General features: G+C 36.6%; 2 protein-coding genes across 2 annotated transcripts in view; one reads left to right on the forward strand and one right to left on the reverse strand.

The window, feature by feature from the left end:
* CAB39L (calcium binding protein 39 like) overlaps positions 1-4,015 on the reverse strand; it is a 92,505-nt gene extending 88,490 nt beyond the window's left edge. The window contains exon 1 of the mRNA XM_021689442.2: positions 3,949-4,015. The gene's annotated coding sequence lies outside the window, so the exon portion shown is untranslated. The remainder of the gene's footprint in view (positions 1-3,948) is intronic.
* Positions 4,016-14,002: 9,987 nt separating this feature from the next.
* SETDB2 (SET domain bifurcated histone lysine methyltransferase 2) overlaps positions 14,003-18,929 on the forward strand; it is a 55,968-nt gene continuing 51,041 nt past the window's right edge. Inside the window, exons 1-2 of the mRNA XM_044913556.1 lie at positions 14,003-14,471; positions 15,760-15,855. The gene's annotated coding sequence lies outside the window, so the exon portion shown is untranslated. The remainder of the gene's footprint in view (positions 14,472-15,759; positions 15,856-18,929) is intronic.

The following is an 18,929-nucleotide window of genomic DNA, read 5'->3' on the forward strand; positions in this document are numbered from 1 at the left end:
CCACCACATTTGATATGCGTTCTACCACTATAAGTTAGTTACATTTTCTAGAATTTTTAATAAGTGGAATCAAATAACATGTATTCTTTTTTGTCTTGCTTCTTTTACGTATTGTAATTGTTCTGAGATTCATCTACTTTGTTAGGAGTACAGCTCAGTAGTAGTCCACTATATAGATATACCATAACTTGGTATTCATCTTCCTGTTGATAACCACTTAGGAAAAACCTGGCAGCTTCTTAAAATGTAAAATACCCACCTACCATATGATGCAACTGTTCCACTCCTAGGTATTTATCAAGAAAAAAGAAAGCATATGTCCATATAAAGACTTGTACATGAATATACATGGTATCTTTATCTGCAGTAGCTTAAAATTGGAAACAGTCCATTTTTACCCATATGTGAATGAATAAATAAATGAATTGTGGTATATCCATAAAATGACATATTACTCAACAATACAAAGGAATAAACTACTGATACACTCAACAACATAGATGAATCTCAAAATAACTAAGCTGAGTAAAAGAAGACAAAAAAATGAGTACTTATTTCTTGTCTTCTGTTCTTTTGTTTTTTGTTTTTTCCTTTTCCTTCATTTCATTGTTTTCCTTCTCTAGTTTAAAAAAGAAACACTCTAGGGGTGTTCTGTCAGTACAGCACGTGACCCTTGATCTTGGGATCGTAAATTCAAGCCCCATTGGTGTAGAGATTACTTAAAAATAAATCTTAAAAAAAAAAAAAAAAGAAACACTCTTATTTGTTTTCTTTCATTGGTTACATTTGAAAAGTTTTTACTTTGGTTCACACAGCACATGAACCTTAGAATACTGAAATTCCAACCAAACCCTCCTGACTTACATGCCACTGTAGGCCAGTACAATACTGTAGTTCTGCCTTGCTTGTTAACCACAAATTAGACATTACAGTAATGTCCAGTTATCTGTGAGGGATATGTTCCAAGACCCCCAGTGGATGCCTGAAACCAAAGACAGTACTGGACCCTGTATATATGTACCATGTATTATAATATATGTAAACATATATGTAGTGTTCATATTACATATATATGTTGTTCACACCCTTGAACAACATGAGGCTTGGAGAATGCAATTGAAAAATCCATGTATAACTTTCGACTTGCCAAAAACTTAACTACGAATAGCCTATTGTTGACCGGAAGTCTTACTGATAACATACAGTCGATTAACACATATTTGATGTATTATAGGTGTTATATACTGTATTCTTACAATAAAGTGAGCTAGAAAAAAATGTTACTAAGAAAATCATAAGTTAGAGAAAATACATTTACTGTACTGTACAAAATCCACATATGAGTGAACCTACACAGTTTAAACCCATGCTGTTCAGGGGTCAACATACTATATTTTTTCTATACATACATACCTACCTATGATAAAGTTTAATTAATAAATTAGGCATAGTAAGAGATTAATAAGAATAATAAAATAGAACAATTATAATATATTAAAAGTTATGTGAATGTGATAACTTTCTTTCTCAAAATATCTTACTGTACCGTACTCACTTCTCTTCTTGCAATGATGTGAGATAAAAAAATGCCTACATGATCAGATGAAGTGAGGTGAATGATGTAGGTATTGTGACGTAGTTATTACGCCACTAATGACCTCTGATGCTGCATCAGGAGAAGGACCATTTGCTTTTGGACTGTGGCTGACCACGGGTAACTGAAACCACGGAAGTGAAACCACAGATAAGAGGGAACTACTGTGGGGGTGCCTGACTGGCTCAGTCAGTGAGCGTGCAACTCCTGATCTTGGTGGTGTGAGTTTGAGCCCCATTCTGGGTATAGAGAGTATAAAAATAAAAATCTTAAAAAAAAGGTGGGGGGAGAACTACTATATTATTATTACTGTTTCCTTCCACCAATGCTGGCTTAGATTTACTCATGTTTTCTTTATTCCCTTTTCTTCTTTTATTTCATACCTTCCTTTTAGGAGCATTTTCCTTCTTGAAGTATACCATTTAGAACAGTATTTATTAAAGTGTGGATAGTGACCTACTGGTTTCTCTATGCTTGGCATTCTACAGCTGGACAACAGTAAGATGTATTTCTTTTTATTTACCCTGATTGAGATTCACTGGGTTTCTTAAATCTGACAATTATGTCTTTCATCAGTTCTGGCAAAATTTTAAAGGCAAGTACGAATATTGCCTCATTCTTATTCCATGTTTTCTTTTTGGAACTCTTGATTAGATCATCTCATGATCTTTTATTTTCAGTAACTTTTTTCTCTATGGATGGTCTTCTGTGTAGTCTCTTTTTAACTGTGCCTCATATGCTGGTTTTTTTTTTTTTTTAAAGATTTTATTTATTTTTTAGAGAGTGAGCGAGCGAGAAACAGCATGAGAGGAGAGAGGGTCAGAGGGAGAAGCAGGCTCCCCGCTGAGCCGGGAGCCCGATGTGGGACTCGATCCCGGGACTCCAGGATCATGACCTGAGCCGAAGGCAGACGCTCAACCATCTGAGCCACCCAGGCGCCCCATATGCTGGTTTAACACACCATTTAATCTTTAAGTTCTGTTATAATTTTCATTTCTGATATTCTAATTGGTTCTTATTTTAATGTGCCTGGTTACTTTTAAGTGCTATTACTCTTTATTTATATTTTAGAATCCCTCTTTTATTTATTAAACATTAAGTACTTATTTTATGTATTAGATATTTCTAACAGCAGAAATGTCTGTAGATCTGTTTTGTTTATGGTTCTGCTCTTCGTTCATAACATTTTTTTTCCCTTGTTATGTTCTGTGATTTATTTTTATCTTTATTTTTTTGTTATCTTCATTGCCTTTTTTTTTATTATGTTCAATTAGCCAGCATATAGTACATCATAAGTTTCTGATGTAGTGTTCAAGGATTCATTAGTTGCATATAATACCCAGTGCTCACCACCACACATGCCCTCCTTAATACCCATTATCCGGTTACCCCACCCCCACCCCCCCTCCCTTCACTGAACGGGAAGAAATCAGGGAAATCAGAGAGGGAGACAAACCATGTTCTGTGATTTTTAAAAAATGAGTAAGAGCTTATTTGTTAGAATTTTAATGATGATACTTTGACAACTGGGTTGTTAACTCCCTCCACGGAGGATTTTTAATTGTTTCTGCCAGGTACTGAAAAGTGTTAGAGATCCAGGTCCACTTTAAATTAAAATTCTCTATTTGTGGGAGACCATGAAAATAGGCCTTTAGGGACCAGGAAAATAGTATAAATTAAGGCCTCAAATCCAAGTGAATGTGAGCTGGTAACCAGGTATTAGTAGGAAAGATTTTACTTTATTTTTGTTTACTTAATTTTTTTAGCAATCTCTACACCCAATGTGGGGCTTGAACTCACCACCCTAAGATTAAGAGTTACATGCTCTTCTGACCGAGCCAGCCATGTACCCCAGTAAGAGAGATTTTAACTCCACCCAGAGCTGTCTGCCTCTCCAAGATGGTCTCTGATGAGGCTCCCTACCCTTTACAGAACCCAAGGAATTTTCCAGTCCCCATCCCTTTCCCTGCACAAGTTTCTAATGCCAACAGAAAGCCATGTACACCCCCAAAGTATTTAGTGACTTCAGCACTTGCTTACCCCACAGGATGTATTTGTTCTGTTTCAAGCCCCCAAAAGCTTCCTTTATCTTCTTATGGGTTCATCCATTCATAATAAAGGTTTTTTAAATACTGAATCTAGTGTTTAAATATTTGGTGGAGGGAGGGATTCAAGAACTCTTGTCTATCATACTGTTGGAAATGGAAGTCTATTTAATATTTCTGCCATTGCTTTGTGAAATTTAAATCAGGATATTATATTTATTCCTGATAATTTTATTTTAGTGTGTTACTGTAATCTATGAATCTGTCAAGAACATTTATATTCTTGATTGAGTTGTTATATTAGCTTACCTTAGAAGTTGTATATCATCAGCAAATTTGTTTCAACTTTCTTAGCCTTCACCAAAGTCACTGATCAACACAGCTTCTGACAAAAAGAAAAGCTTCAAAATTAATTTTTAAATTCTTATAGCAAATCCAATATAATTTCTTACTGTTATCAGGTAGACAGAATTATAAATTAAATTTCCATCATTATCATATATAGATAAACCAAATTAAAACAGGAAAATCCCTTTACCCCCATTACTTCAAGCACCAGAACTTTTAGGAAAGATTTTAGTGTTGAACTGAATGAAAATATTTTATCACTGGGGAAACCAGTAGTAGTGTGAAGGGGTGGCTTGGGTGAAGGGAGCCCTAGCACCCCCAAAATCTCCATCAGCACTCATCTTCCACAGGAGGAAACATAACTTATTAAAATAGTATCTTAAAGGCCAATTTTTATAAAAAGGCTGTGCAAAGCTTAGAAGAGCTTTTAAGTATCATAAAAGGAAGCTTTGAAGGGTTTTGTTTTGGTTTGGTTTTTTTGCTTTTCACAGCATCATTAAAACCCATGACTACCAGATTTTTTTTCTTTTCTGCTTTGAAATACTTTTAGTTTGGGTCTTTTACTAATTTCAGTCATCAATGGCAACTTTTGTAAAATTTTTATCTCCAACATCAATATAAGAATATGTGTATGTGTGTTTACATTTCCCCATCAGAAATAAGAGAAAACTTACACTTCTCTCCTTTAGTGCATTGCTCTTGCATGAAGAAAGTATAAACCACTGACTTAGGGTCTGCATATTTATGTATTTTCTGAGCAGCAACTACTGGTTTAAATAGAACATTTAGCTCCTGATGTTCTTTCTTCTCAATATTTGGTGTATATCCTGCAATAATGTAGTAGAAAAAGCACACGCTCTGGAATCACATAGATCTGGGTTTAAAGGTCAACCTCCCACTCAGTAACTGTCTAATCTGAAGCAAATTACTTAACCTCTCTGAACCTCTTAAGAATAAAATATCAGAGATCAGAGTCTCAGTGGGTATCTGCAAGAGTCAAATGATAGATATATATATATACATAGTGCCTGACCCAGTGCCGTATAACAGGTACTGTTATGTAGCCGTCCTGGGTATTTTTGTACTTCACTTCCACTTTGCTCAATCTGTCAAAGAACTTTCCAGACTACATTTTCTTAATTTACAGCCTTGATGAACTTCTGTGGTTTGTTCAACAATTATTGACATTTTGCAACATCTATTTTGCCCAAAAATATACATAAAATACTTTAAAGATAGCAATATAACAATAATAATGTTGAATACACCCTGCTAAGAAAATACAGTCCCAAGTCTAGGTTCTAGAATTACTAGAAATTGTTCCTTTTCTTGTATGGTTAGGACAACAAAATGCTATATAGTTATGTACATTTGTTTCCATTCCTTTTTAGATTTCTCTTTTTGTTCTACTTTTTAAATTTAACTTTTGAATATGTAAACATACATGATTCAAAGATCAAACTATATAAATAAATTATGAGAAATATCTCTTCCATTGTTGGCACCTTTCCCATTCCCTCCTTCTACCTATAGATTACTGTATATATTATTCCATGGGCTTTTGGTTTTTTCCCACTTCATAGTACATTCTGCAGATCATTCAATGTTGTTGGTACATGCAGACTTCCTACATTTTCTTTTATGATTTCTGGGGGCAAGAGTGACTTGGAAGGGGAATGGAGATTATTCCATTGTTGGATGAACTTTAGTTACCTAGTCCCCTATTAATGAGCATTTAGGTTGTTGCCAATCTTTTGCTAATACAAGTACTGGTGCTATGAGTAACTTTTTAGAAATGCCAGTTTATATTTTATATCAGTGTGTCTTTAGGACAGATTCCTAGAAGTTAGGTGCCTGGATCAAAAAGTAAATGCGTATCTAATTTTGTTGGATAATACCAAATTCTCTCTCAAGCTTTGTGCTTTTGTATCCCTACCAGCAATGCATCAAAATGCCTGTTTCCCCATAGCCCACAGAGCATTATTATGTAATTTTGGATTTTGGTGAGAAAGGCTTGAGTGTAGCTGTAATTTTTAATATAGCTTTAATTTGTATTTCTCTTTGTATGACTTAAGTTAAACATCTTTCATATGCCTGTCATCTGCATTTCTTTTTCTGTGAACTCTCATATCTTTGGCCCATTTTCTATTGGGTTGCTGGTCATTTGCTTTGACTTCTAGGTTAGTTTCATTAAGGAGATTAGCTCTTTGTGATAGAAGTTCAAATATTTCTTCCTACCTTGTCATTGGCCTTTTTGCTTTGCTCATGGCACTTTTCATCATGTAAATTTTTTTTTTAGTATATTGGAATTTATCAAGGTTTTAATTTTTTTCTGGGATGGAGTCATAGTGCTAAAATCCTTGACTTATAATTTCATAGACTTTAAATATGTTGTTCCATGGTTGTTTTGTTTTGTATGTTGTTGTTGAGAAATTTGTTCCTAATGTCTTCTCTCCACCTGGAAGCCCAGAGGAATTTTTCATTATCTTCAATGTCCAATAGTTTTATGACTTGTATTGGACCATTCTAGAACAATTTTTATAGTACACAATGAGCCTTTTCAAAGTAGATTTGAGTCTTCTGTTACTTCCAGAATGTTTTCATGGATTGAAGTTTAAATATTAGCTCTGCTATTGTTTTTCTCTTCTTAGGAACTTTAATTTTTACATATTGTATCATTCACTTTTTCTCTCTTTTTACCTTTCTTTAATTTCCATTCTTTTGGCTATCTGCAAGTCTTTCCTTAATATCTCTTACATTCAGTAAATCTATTCTCCCTTAGGTATCTTGGATGTTAGCTTCCTTTTGAAAGATTTTTTTTTCATTTTACTTCCTGAGTTCAGTAAATTTACTTTTCGTATCTTCCTCTTTTTTTCCATTTATTTTGGGGTTCTGAATTTGTATTTGAGACCTTATTTCTGCAAATGCTTGTTCAGGTAGGAGTATTATGCTGTGGTTTTCTTTAGCTCTGTAGTTGAATTACCGTTTTCATCTGCTTTATGGTCTCATTTTTTCTGGTGCGTTTCCATTATATAATGTAATGCTGTATGGCTCATTTTAATTTTTTTCCTTACAACTTAGTATGTAGTTATAACATAGTCCATTTCCCCATGTATTTATGCCACCCTACTAGGAAGAGATTTGTTTTGTTTTACATTGCATGGATGTACTGCAGTTTTTAAAAACCCATTCTCCAATTAAGAGACAGCTAGGTTGTTTCCAGTTTTTGGTGATTACAAATACAACTGCTATAAATATCTGCAGAGAAGTGATTATAGGTTTCATTTCACTTTTCATGAGAAAAGCATGTAACAGTCTTTGGGGATATGCAAACTAAAATCATAATGAGATGCCATTACATATCCCATATGATGGCTAAAACTAAAAAAACAAACACAATCACTGGTGCCAATTGCTGGCAATAAAGAGAAGCTAATGGAGCTCTCTTACCTTGCTAGTAAACTTCAACCTAGGAGTGGGATTGCTAGGTCACATAATAAAGGTATGTTTAATTTTATAAAAAAACTGTCAAACTGTCTTCCAAATGGCTGTGGTATTTGCATTCCCACCAGCAAGATCTGAATCCTGTTGCTATGCATCCTGGCCAGCACTTGATATTTTTTTCTTTCTTCCTCCCTTCCTTTCTTTTTTGGGGGGGGGAGGGGAGGGGGCATTCTAAGAGGTTGCATAGTGGTATCTCATTTCATTTCCTCAATTACTATTCTATACTTTTCTCATTTAACACAAAATGGTGACCTTTTTCCAATGTCATTAAATAGCCTATATCACTAAACAGCTTTTGAAAATATTCCTTTTAATAGGCTGAAATATATCTATCATGATGGATGTGTAATAATTTATAAAATTATAAATATAAAAACCATTCTTCTACCATTGGTTATTTTTTTATTTCCAATTATTCCCAAGTATAAAATTACACTGTGATCATAAAGCTTTGACTCCATCTCCATTTCCATACAGGTTTCCTTACAAAAGGGTCAAAGAGTATACAGTTTTGTCTTGAAGCATTATGACAAATTGCTTGTTTAAATGTTTATTTCTTTAATTACAAGTTAAATATTTTTCATGTAAACAATTTGTGCTTGTTCTTTTGTGATCATGAGTTCATGACCTTTGCATTTTCTGTCTTATTTGTTGATTTGTAAGAGATGAATACACTCTCCAAAGGTACGGATACTGCTTTACATGTAAAGCAAGCTAGGCCCACCACTGACCTCCCCATCCAATTCTTTATCCTATTTGAAATATGAAATATACTTCGAATGAGCAAACATGCATGCAATACCAACTGCATGCAAACTTGTTGGTGACTCAGGAAGGAGTCTTGCCTTCCATAGAATTATTTTGTTTGTCACAGCCTGAGAGAAACAAAGTAATGTAAGATACGCTTAAATGAAGAATTTGAGTATATGGCAAGAAGAGGTTGTGATTAAACCTGTCTATACTCCAAAAAGGAAGTTGAGCTAGGCATCAATGACTTTCAAAGGTAACTGTGGGCAGTGAGAACCATTACAGAGAGAAAAGGAAAGTACAAAGTAGTCCCTAGGTCTGCAAATGATACAGGCCACAATCATAGTATTTCAGTGTCACAAGCTATGCACCTTACTCCTCCCAAATCTAATTGTGGGAACCTAACAGAATCATCAAAAGTTCATGACAATCTCACAGAAATGAAATTATTACTTGAAGATTTTGGGGGATAATAGAACTTTAACACTGATATGAGGAATTCTTAATCTCAGGAAACAAACTGAGGGTTGCTGGAGTGGTGGGGGGTGGGAGGGATGGGGTGGCTGGGTGATAGACATTGGGGAGGGCATGTGTTATGGTGAGCACTGTGAAGTGTGCAAGACTGTTGAATCACAGATCTGTACCTCTGAAGCAAATAATACATTATATGTTAAAAAAAAAAAGAATTAGAAGAAGAAGATAGCAGGAGGGGAAGAATGAAGGGGGGGAAATCGGAGGGGGAGACGAACCATGAGAGACTATGGACTCTGAAAAACAAACTGAGGGTTCTAGAGGGGAGGGGGGTGGGAGGACGGGTTAGCCTGGTGATGGGTATTAAAGAGGGCACGTTCTGCATGGAGCACTGGGTGTTATACGCAAACAATGAATCATGGAACACTACATCAAAAACTAATGATGTATGGTGATTAACATAACATAATAATAAAAAATAAATAAATAAAATTTAAAAATTAAAGTAGAGAATAAAATCCTACTCCTACCACCACTTGCAAAGATTCTGTGCTTCCTACCTTGATACATTTTAGCCTTTAACTTAAGCATGTGGCATAAAATGGCAGGAAGTGAAGCAGCCATGTTGGTCCACAACTTGGAGCTGCATGATGAGGTGGCACAGTAACACGTTAGTAAGAGCTTGGGGGCCTCTGACAACTTCTTGCAGCAAAGCTACCTGATCAGCTCATATTTTTACTTGGTTTGGAAATTTTTTATTAAAAAACTGGGTTGGGGCATGGAGCGCCTGGTTGGCGCAGTCGGTTAAGAGTCCCACTGTTGGTTTTAGCTCGGGTTGTAATCTTGGGGTCTTGAGATCAAGCCCTGTATCTGGCTCCATGCTCAGCATGGAATCCGCCTGGGATTCTTTCTCCTTCTCCCTCTAACCCTCCCGCTTGTGTTCTCTCTCTAAAAATAAATAAATAAATCTAGAAAAAGATGGGGGGGCACAATTATTTTTTAAGTTGTCACGGTAGCCAAACCTGTAACTTAACTAATACAAATTCCAGGTTGAGAAGTGGGGGCTTTGTCAATAATACAGTGGCATATAAAATGTTAAGAAAAAGACAGCGTAAGTTAGGCAGTGTCAATGAGTGTAGAAAAATGAAAAGCAAAGCCATTTTGGAGGTTTAAGCTACAGATTATACAGTTAGGAAACAGGGAAAGGTAAGAATTTGAAGTTTTAAATCTGAGCCACTCAGAAGATACCTATACCATTAATCAAGATAGGAAACATAAAAGATGGAGAGTTGCATACAAATTGAGTAGATCTAACTGTCCAAAAAGCTGTGAGAAATGAGTGTTAAGTGCTTAAAAGAGCAGAACTTCACACAGAATTAGGGCTTATTTGCACAAAAATTATAGTTTAAGTGGCAAGAACAAATGAGATTATTACAAAGGGAGAAGTCATAGTAAAGAGAAAATTATAGTGTTTCAATTTTGTCTTTTAAAAAAAGCTACACGGGCGCCTGGGTGGCTCAGTTGGTTAAGCGACTGCCTTCGGCTCAGGTCGTGATCCTGGAGTCCCGGGATCGAGTCCCGCATCGGGCTCCCTGCTCGGCGGGGAGTCGGCTTCTCCCTCTGACCCTCCCCCCTCTCGTGCTCTCTGTCTCTCATTGTCTCTCTCGCAAATAAAGTCTTAAAAAAAAAAAAAAAAAAATTTAAAAAAAAAAAAATAAAAAAAAATAAAAAAAGCTACATGTATAATACTTCAAACATTTTCTCTTTAAGGGAAATAATCTGAATGTTCCACATATTAATCTCACACGCATTTTCTGTAGTTAACAGACATCCTCATGACTCAGGCAATCAATTTCACTGATTAACGCAACACCACAAACTACAATGGTAATTTTCATCCTCATACAGTTTTAGATCTTTTTTTATTTTTAGTCACATTGTTTAATTTATCCCCATAACAAACCATATTTGTTAAAGACTGGAAAAGTGATGGCAAAATGCACTAATTAATGAGGAATATAGAAATATTTCTGAAAATTAATCCCAAAGTGTTCTCCAAAAGTAACATTTATATGATCAAATTATTACAAAACACAGCAAGGTATTCCTAGTACTTCAAAAATAATTTTAAAAAGAGAAATGATTATATGCAAATTTGGTTTTTCAGTTAATGAGGTGGGGAAAACCTATCAACTTTTAAATGTGTTCTTTTTATTAAAAAGTGCTTATACCCTAAAATCTTCACTAATAAAATCATTTAGATCTTTAAAATATCAAATACAGGAACTGGAGAGCATTTTTGAGAGAGAGAGCAGCAGACTCCCCACAGAGCAGGGAGCCTGATGTGGGGCTCATCCCAGGACTCCAGGATCATGACCTGAGCTGAAGGCAGATGCTTAACCAACTGAGCTACCCAGGCGCCCCTGGAGAGCATTTTTATTGATTTTTCTTATGAAGGTTAAGTAGATTTTTTTTTTTTTTAAGATTTTATTTATTTTTTAGAGAGTGAGCGAGAGAGAAACAGCATGAGAGGGGAGAGGGTCAGAGGGAGAAGCAGGCTCCCCGCTGAGCCGGGAGCCCGATGTGGGACTCGATCCCAGGACCCTGGGATCATGACCTGAGCCGAAGGCAGACGCTTAACCATCTGAGCCACCCAGGCGCCCGGTTAAGTAGATTTTAATCTACATTCAGCCACAAAATACCACATTCATTTCAAAGGTGTTATCAAATTTTTTTCTAATTAAACAGCATGCATCAATTGATAATGGGAAAAAAATCTAAACTTGTATATATTATGAGACTGCAATGAAATACAATCCTGAACATACCAATATAAGTTAAATCATTTTTACTTAAAGTCACTTAACATTGTTCATGCAAAAGTAATATTTAAAAATATCTGTAAGGGGACGCCTGGGTGGCTCAGTCGGTTAAGCGTCTGCCTTCAGCTCAGGTCATGATCCCAGGGTCCTGGGATCGAGTCCCGCATCGGGCTCCCTGCTCCGCGGGGAGCCTGCTTCTCCCTCTGCCTCTGCCTCTCTCTCTCTATCTCTCATGAATAAATAAATAAAATCTTTAAAAAAAAATAAATAAATAAATAAAATAAAAATATCTGTAAGGATCTTCAGATTATACATTATGAAATCTAGAGACTAGTATTCTTCAAAGAAAAATCTCATACTTACCTAGCTTATTTTTAAATTACTTAAAATTACAGAACATATTTATGCAATATACTAAACTTGCAGTATTTTGACTTTAAGCGGTGTTAAACTAGAAAAACAATACTTTTTTTTCAGGAGAGATCTAAGGCACTGACAAGTTTGGTACTCATTTACTGAAACTGTATGCTTTCAAGAAAAAATGACTTGAGGGCTCACCTTCATTATCTAAATTTCTCTGTATTCCGATTTCATAAAAAGACTTCACAAAAAAGGATTATGAGCCTATCCATAATATTTGTATGTATAAATTGGAAGCAATAAATTTAGTTCAAGAAAATGAAAGTCAAGTTTTCTAGAAAGCAGGTTAAATAAATTTTTCAGTTAGTCGAAAAAGAAATGTGTATCCACATCTTCCAATTACTGCATTATTTATTCATTCAACAATTATACTTCTGAACATATGCCAGGCATTATCACATGAGAACGCTATGCAAAAGTTTCAGCGAACATTTACTGAACTGCTATTATGTTCTCTTTATTTCTAGCCACTGATCTCTTACTTTATGATAGCCACATGTACCTTAGCCATCAACTAAACACTAAATTATTGATACTTGAACTCTTGCAACTTAGGCCTTATAAGACTCATGATTTAAGAAGCAAATTTTAAAAGGAAAATTAAATTTTAATCATTCGATTACTGCTGTTTCTTTGACATTCCTGCCACAAAACACATGGTACTCTTGACTAGGTTGAGTCATCATTAGATAACTAACTGAAAACTCAAAACAAGTATTTTTGCTTTCGTCTAATGCGTGTCAAAACCGCCAATCACAAAATATTAGCCTTTTATCGTCTAGGTTTTCAGATCCGATAAATTTTCCTCCCAAATGAAAGAATGCGTGCAGTCTATTTCGAGTCAAAACAAAAACTGAGAAGGAAAAGGAGATAATTCCTTTCTTTCTCCCACCTCAAAAAGAGCTCAGAAGATACTTTGCCTTACAAACGCCTCCCCCTGCCCCTGACGAAACAACCAGGCAAGTCAAGGCAGACCTAGAAATTCCGAAATCTTAACAGATCGTAACCAGGGAAACAAAATTTGCCAAAATTCTTCCTTCACTTCCACTGTTTCTGCAAAGACCACCACTTATTAGATTTTTTAAAAACCCCTGCAGGAATGCTGGCTGCATATTTATAAATAAAACTGCCCAAACGCAGAACAAGATGCCCACAATTATCAAAGGATGGCCTTAGAGGGTTAACTACCGAGAATAGCCAACACTTTAGCAGTCACTCCCTCGCAAACGACACAAAATGAAGACGTCTCTTTCTAACCTGAGGATAGTGGTGAGGCATCTCCCTCTCCCCTTCTAGTAATGACCAGCCTTATTCCTTTCTGAATCAGGCAGGCCATCAGACAACCTCATTAGGAGGGGTGATGTCAATCTTCCGAGACAAAGATTATGGGGGTAGCTCTCTGGAACCAAAGGAATCAGCGTTAAAGCATCAGAGCCCCCAGCAAACCCTCCACAATGACGAACAAACCAAAGCCTGGGATCCCCCCACCACCCCATTCATCACTCTCTAGCCAGGGCTGATTCAGACCAAGAAAACCTCTCCAATTCAGGTAACTGAGAAGGTACCAGGTGTCTACCCTCAGATCCCTTTTCTCCTCCACTGCTCTCTCAGGACCCCTCCACACCTGGAGCCACTAATTAAGCTTTCAACCGCCAAGAAGCCTAGTCTTGGCCACACACAACATGGCAGCGGAACACCTACCAGAGGAAACAGCTGCGCCACCACTCCTGCGATGCCGGCCTCTCGATTGCGAGTATCCCCATTGGCCCCGCCAGAGAGCGCGAGACAAGCCGAGAGCTCTGATAGCCAATCGGGAGGCGGCGCGACTGGGCGCCGCCGCGCTGCCGGCGATACGCGCGCGGAGCCTCTGAGGCGTGGACCCAGTGGGTGTCCAACCAATGGGCTCCCGGCCAAGTAGTGGGAGCTCTGGGTGTCCAACTCCTCCTATTTAGGATTAGCGTTAGGTAGGCCTGGGCGTCGGGGATTGGGCGGTCCTCCCTCCCCGCCTGAAGCGAGGCGGGACAGTTGTTGCTGAGGTGAGGTCTAGTAAATGGTGAAGTATTTCCTGGCCTGGGGGCATCTGGGACCGTGGGGTCTCGGTGGCGTGGAGTCGGAGAGGAGCCCGACCCGCGGGGAAACCCAGTCTTGCCAACGGAGCGGGCCCGGCGCAGCCCTCAGGTCTGTGGTGCTAGTGGAGCCGAGGCACGGCCTTGGGTGGCCCGCTGACAGCTCCTTCGGCCCGGACCTGGGAACGCGGCGGAGCCCTCGGCTGCGTGGACCCCAGCCCTTGCAACCTCTCTTTTCCTTCTATCCACCTGCAGTCCCAGGCTGTAGAAGGGACCGCGGGCGTTCTGAGTTCTCAACGCCCATTTCATTTTCTATCTCCGGGTGCATACCTTAATGTGAGGTGATTCCTAAGCAGCTGGGAACCTGAGGCTGTAAAAGGGGCTGCAGGAAATGGACTGCATTGTAAAATCCAGAAGCAGAACTGGAAGGTTTAACCACTGACCCATTTCACAGGTAAGACTTAACACGAGTTCTAAATGAGTAAAATCATTTGTCCAAGACCACGGAATTGAGATTAGACCTAAAGGCACCTGACTCTCATTAACCACAACCCAATAAGTAATTAAAATAAGGAACAGTGTGTAATGAACTGAGCTCTTCAGCATGTGGAAACCTGCAGTGAGTTCTGTATGAGGTAAAAAGGTAACTTTGAAAAGGTAGAGTGGAATAATCAAAAAGCGGACTCTGAAATCATCCTGCCTGGTTCCTTCCTTATTTTTTGTCACTGCCACTTACAGTGTGACGCGCCTTAGCTTCCTCAGAAAAACAGGCATGCTAATTTTCTCTCATTGTTAACGCAGATCAGTAAGAATAAGTGAAGTATTGAGAGGTGTGCCTGACACATGGTTTATACTCAATAAATGTTCATTACTCTCATCGTAATTAAAACATGAGAAATAGAGAAGAAATGGTCAGTTTCATAAAAAGCTTGTTTTTAAAAACAAAGCAACCATAAATTGAGGCGAAACAGACCGACTGCTTTTCTCCAAAATGAAAAAGTGAGAAGGGGAAAAGAAGAACAAATTTAAAAATCCCTGTTTCACTCCAAAATATTAAACTGGTTGTCTCTGGATGATATTATGAGTGATTTAACTTTTCTTCTTTATGCTTTACTGTATTTTGCAAATTTTCTTCAGTAAACATGTTTTACTGTTACTAAATTTCAGAAGATATGAACAACATTGGTGAGAGTTTTCTTCAAAAAGCTATTAGTATGCTTGTGTGCTGTAGGTGGAAATAGGAATTGATAGAACCTTTCTAGAAAGGAGTTTGGCAGTCTGCTCCAAAAGCCTTTAAAATGGACAGTCCTTTTTTGAAAATTATATACTTAAATTTTAAATTAAGTACACTATTACATTCTCTTTTTACAAAATTAGAACCTTACGGATAGCACAATCCACAGTCCCTGAATTCCCCCTTGCTCCTCCAACCCCACGCTAAAGACTTTGGTGCAGAACCTTTAAGTCTTTTTTTATACTTACATATTCTCAATGGGTTCATATATGCATTTGTAATTTTAAAAAAATGTTGATAGTATCATACTATATCATTTTCTAACTATTCATTTGACAGTGTTTTTGAAGTGTATACCTGTTATTTATAGCTTATTATGTATTTATGGCTCATTTTTTATACCTGCTGGATAGTGTTCCAGTGTATGGCTGAGTTGTTCTGTTAATGTAGAATATTTATTTTTGTCTCTTTTATTGGTTTTTATATTAAATTCTATTTTGTTTGATAGGTACTGTATAGCACATTTTATTTGCCATTCTCTTTTTGATGGACATTGGTTGTTCCCAGTTTTTCAACTTATAGACAATGCTGCAGGGAAATCCTGGTATGTATTTTCTTGTGCACATGTGCTATTTCTCAAGGATATATAGATATATACCTATATCTATATATCTATCTAAAAGTGGGATTGCTTGGTTTTAAGTTTTGAACATTATTTTTTTTTTTAAGATTTATTTATTTACTTAGATAGCACTAGCGGGAGAGGCAGAGGGAGAGAGAGAAACTCAAGAGGACTCCCTGCTGAGCGGGGAGCCTGACAAGGAGCTTGAACTCACAACCCTAAGATCATGACCCGAGCTGAAATCAAGAGTCAGTTGCTTAACTGACTGAGCCACCCAGGTGCCCCAAAGTTATGAACATTCTTAATTTTAATTGGTCTTGCCAAATTTGCCTCCAAAATACTTCTACTAATTTAAACATCCCAAAAATAGAGAGTTCAATTTTCCTACAGTCTAGACTAACACGAGATCCTGTCTTCTTTTTGTCCATCTGATGGATGAAATTAATACTCATTTTTAAAAAAATTTTCATTCTCTGATTACTAGTAAGGTTGCAGTATCTATTCATATGTTTATTAACTTATAATTTATGTAAATTTCTATAATTTCTTCAAAAAATTACCCATTTTTCTATTGGGTCATCTTTTTTTTAATGGTTTAGAGTTTTATGTGCCCTGGATACTGCGTATCCTATATAATTTTTATAAAAAATTTTTCAGCGTCAGGGTGCCTGGGTGGCTCAGTCAGTTAAGCATCTGACTCTTGATTTCAGCTCAGGTCATGATCTCAGGGTCATGAGATCGAGCCCCACTTCCAACTCTGCACTGAGTTTTGAGCCTGCCCCACCCCCTCCCCAACCAAAGTTCACAAGCTTTATTTTCTCTCAGCTCTTTGCTTGGCTTTTAACTTTATTTAATGTTTTTGTTTGTTTATTCTACAGATAGATCTTGCTTTTTTTTTTTTTTAAGTCCTTAGGTGTTTTTTTATTTCACCGCGTTTCTCAAAGACTTCCAGTATAATACCGAATAAGAGTGGTGGCAAGTCTCCTAATCTCTGTGCCTGACTTTAATGAAAATGCTTCTAATGTGTCATCATTGGATATGATGTTTGCTGCTAAGTTTTAGTAGAGAGTTTATCAGGTTAAAGAAGTTCTCTTCCTAGTTTGTTAAGGGTCCCTCATCTTCCAGCCTCCAGAAAAGTTGCTGACTTTTATTGAATTGTTTTTTTTTTTCCTGCATCTGAAATGTTGGTTTTCCATTTATATGTTAATGTAGGAATTTACATTGATAAACTTTCCAATATTAAATTTTTGGGGTATTCCCAGGATAAATCTTATTTTAGTAATATACTTTTACTCTACGGCATATTTTATTTACTATTTTTGCACAGATGTGCTTTTGGCCTTGAGTTTCTTTTCTTACATGTCATGGTTATACTAATCTAAAAAAAAAAAATAAGTTGAGTGGCTCCCAAATTTTTCCTGACCTGGAACAGTTCGTATATGATAGAATTTATCTGTTCCTTGAAAGTTCTGTAGAATTCATCTATAAAACTGAATAGACCTGGTATAATAGGAGTGAGGTGGGGATATGGGGCATGTGGCTCTCCTAAGATCTTTAACTGTTGTTTAAACTTTTTATTTTTGTAGTTTTGCCTCTAATTGGAATTTCTACTTCTTGAGCCTATTTGATATTAAGTCAGTAATTTCAATTAGATATTTGTGTGAATTATTCTGTCATTGTAAAATATTTCTCTTTGTCTCTTCTATTGGTTTTCATATTAAGTTCTATTTCGTTTGATATGAACATTTCTTGTATTTGCTGGTATGTCTTTTTTCACATACTGTTATTTCAACCTTTTGATGACATTTTGTGTGATTTAAGTGGGTCTCTTATTTTAAAATATAGCTAGGTTTTGCTTACAATCCATTTTGAGAGCCCTTTAATAAATTAGATTAACACATTCACCTTTTTTGTGATTATTAAGTTTGACCTTTTTCTTGTCATCTTATTTTCCATGCTTTTCTTTGTATCTTTTATATCCTATTTTTCCATTTCTCTTTTTAATTGAGGTTGGCCCCAAGTTTTCTTTGTTCTACATGTGTTTTAAAATATACTACCTTTGCATTTGCAACATAGTTCTTAAATATGTTTCCTAACAAGATTTAAATTTAATTAGTATTGATACCCTCCCTATGAAGAAGAACTTGACGGTACTTCTGCTTTACTTTCTCTTATCTTGGCAATAATCCCCTTCCATCCCCTTCTATAAAAGAACATAATTTCCCCTGTTTGTTTGTTTGTTTGTTTTTTTAAGATTTTATTTATTCATTTGAGACACAGAGACACAGATACAGAGAAAGAGAGAGAGCATGAGCAGGGGGAGAGGCAGAGGGAGAGGGAGAAGCAGGCTCCCCGCTGAGCCAGGAGCCTGATGTGGGGCTCGATCCCAGGACCCTGGGATCATGACCCGAGCCGAAGGCAGACTCCCAACCATCTGGTTCTTTCTATCATTTTCTTTCATTTGTTATTAAAACCCATTTTTAATCTGTCTTTAGCATTAATGTGTTTTAGTCATTTGCTCATTACTGCTTCTTACCTCAGTACTTCTGTGTATGTTAGTTTTTTTCATGAAGTTTGGGTACTTTCTTTCAGAGAATTCCTTAGTGGCTTTTTGAATGTCTATGAAAGTCTCTTTTTTTAACCTTCACTATTGAAAGATAGCTTGGCTGAAAGGCATTCTGGGGTCAGACTTACTTTGCCTTAACTTATTGCATCTGGCATTTCTGATGAGAAGTCTGATTGCCAGTCTGATATGTGTTTCTTTTAGATAATCTAGATTTTCTGGAAACTTCTAAGACTTTGTCTTTATTTTTGATATTCTAAAGTTTATTCACAGTTTGTCTAGTAGTGTGTATTTTATCTTGCTTGGTACCCAATGAACCCTTAGTTGGCTTATGTGTTTTCCAGTTTTGAGAAATTCTTGGTCATTATTGCCTCTTCTTCATTCGAGGTAGTTAGCGTTACTATCCCCATTATAAAAGTTTTTATAAAGTATTTATAAAAAATAAAACTTAAAAAATATTTATAAAATGGGGACATTTTATGTGAATTAACAA

This window comes from Neomonachus schauinslandi, chromosome 3 (genome assembly GCF_002201575.2).
Source record: "Neomonachus schauinslandi chromosome 3, ASM220157v2, whole genome shotgun sequence".
NCBI lineage: Eukaryota > Metazoa > Chordata > Mammalia > Carnivora > Phocidae > Neomonachus > Neomonachus schauinslandi.